The following is a 2,731-nucleotide window of genomic DNA, read 5'->3' as shown; positions in this document are numbered from 1 at the left end:
ATTTTAAAATTGAGGTAGTGTAACATATAGGAGAATATTTATTGTGTGTTAGTTGTGTGGTAGATGACGATGATGATGATGATTATTATTCTAGATCTGTTATTGTTGTTGGTGCTGTTCTTGGTCGTACTTACTTTCGCTTTTCTACTGCCGTTTCAGTTTCATCTCTTGGAACCTTTTAAATAAATAAGCTGTGATGGTCACGTGGGCTTACTAGTAGGTAGAAAGTAGAAATGGTCTCACTTCTCGGAGTGTTGCCTTTCCCTTACAAGTGTCACGCTTATTACTAGTAATCATTAATATTAATATCTAAATCTTTCAAGCCCTAATCATAGGATTAGGATCTAAGTATATGTCGAGTTAATTTGTTATGCTACATCACATTTATCTCCGGGTTATTAGGAAATATAGTTTCTTGAATCCTATGCCAAAATATGATAACATTGAGAGAGTATCTCATGTTTAGTTTTAGTTTAATTTTATTTTAAATTTTGTAAAATATTACATAAATATTTATGAGTTTATATATTATAAAAATTAATTTAAAATTTAATGTGAGATTTATTATTATAATATTTAATTTTTTTAATTTAAATTTTATATTATTTTAAATTATTTTAATTAAATTATGAAAATTTAACTAAAATAAAAATTATAGAATTTTGGCTCATTGAATTTGAAAAAAGAATTCCAGTGAAAAAATTAAAATTTGTGGAGATAAAAATTGAAAATTCTGTGCATTTAGATTGAAAAAAATTGAAAATTTTTAAAATAATTGAAAAAAGAATTTATCTTAAATTGATTTAGATCATTTTTTTACTAACTATATTTTATTTGTTTGAGTATATTTTGATTGAAGCTTTATCATAACGTTACAATATTTATTTAATGGACTTAATAGATTATACAAGCGGCAATATTTAACTGATTTTTCTTTAAAATGATACAGTGTCTCCTTATCGCTACATGTTTTTTTTTTTATGACTCGCCACATGTTTGAATATGTCATTTTAATACTTTTTGTTGGTCGTAAGAAGCAAAAAAATATATAAAAAAAAAACTTTTTTAAAACTACAAAAAGCAAAAAAATATAAATTCTTTCTTGCAGACTATGAAAAGGTTTTTAAAAATTTTCTTGCACCTTATATTTCTCTGGATTTCACTTAAAAGCTCCATTTTGAGGCATTGCACTAAGAATCAAGTTATATAAAAAATTTTAGCATTTAACTTGTATCATGTCACTACTAAAAAGTTGTCAGATACTATTGAATTAATAGCAGAATAAATCCGATAGTATCTATTNAAATTAAAAAAATAAGAAAATTCTATTAAGTAGAAAAATTAAATTAAAATACACCAAACCCTCAATTATAAAATTAAACAAAATTAAACCAGAAATCGAAAGAGCAATACTAATGAACATTAGATTTTAGGCTATACTGATGTTAATACATTACATAAAAAATGAATCATACCAAACTATTTATGATTCTTGTAAGTTGTAAGAATATTCAGAAATTAAATTCTACTAAAAAATTACCAGCATAGTATTTTAACATTGAGAATTGACAAAATAAAAAGGTACTCAATGTAGCTATATAACATCTGTCACCTCTTTTAAATTTCATTGTAATAATATCATATGATTTCAAATCATTAGAGCTGCCAAATTGCAAATTTATAATGAATCAAAGGTAAATGGTTTACTTAGCATTTAAAAGACACAGATTTAGACAACCAATCTAGAATTTGAATCCATAACCTTTCCGTTTAGGTTCCAATGTTATATATCAGTGCATCAAATAAATTTTATCGATCAAATTTTGTGCTAGTAAAATTAAAATAAATTTTAAAACAGACAAAATTTAAAACTTTCAACAAAACAATCCACCACATAATTTAAAACTTTCAACATAACAATTTATTATATAATAAAAAATTAAAAATTACAAGCAACATTATTAGTTATAAATTATTTAATAAGCAAATAGTTAATAAAAATAAGAAGAAACTATTCTGTATAAGCAGCTCAACAACAGCATTAATATTAGGATGATGAGCTGTCCAAAAAAACACAACAGATAAAAAACTTAGAATAAGTTTATGTCAACAAATAAGAATATTAAAATAAAATTTATTATTAATAATAATAAAGAAAAAAATACAAATACGCATTAATAAAACAGAGCCAAATGAAAAAATGATTAAATTATATACCTTTTCACTCTAAAATATCAATTTCGCACGGCACCTCTAACTCTACTAACAAGATGAATTCAAATAAAATGATATAATTAATTAAAATTCGGAATTGAAAATGAAATCGAAAAGTAGAGTTAGGATTAAAAACTAAAAGGGGTTAGAATTTTTATATTTTTAAGTTATTAGACCAATCAAGTAAAATAAGTCATAGGGAGACAATAAATTTTAAATTTTCAGTGTAAATAAATTAACACAATTAATGTAGAACTGTCAATATTCTTATTAAAAAAAGAAAGAGACCACCAGAGATATATGAGAAGGAAGTGAGAAAACGGAGTAAAATCACAATATAGAAGGGAGAAAGAGAAAAGAAAAACTGGGAAAAAACTTAGAGGAGAGAAGAGTGAGAGGAGAGCTATATATTGAGGCCAAAATTGCGATGGCGGAGATAACCCTCTGATGGTTGCCCTTATTTTTCTGCAAGTGGAGAGTTTTTTTTTTTTTTAAGTTAGGAGTGAAATTCAAATCT

The sequence above is a fragment of the Arachis ipaensis genome, chromosome B03, assembly GCF_000816755.2.
Source record: "Arachis ipaensis cultivar K30076 chromosome B03, Araip1.1, whole genome shotgun sequence".
NCBI lineage: Eukaryota > Viridiplantae > Streptophyta > Magnoliopsida > Fabales > Fabaceae > Arachis > Arachis ipaensis.
This window is presented reverse-complemented; position numbering follows the sequence as displayed.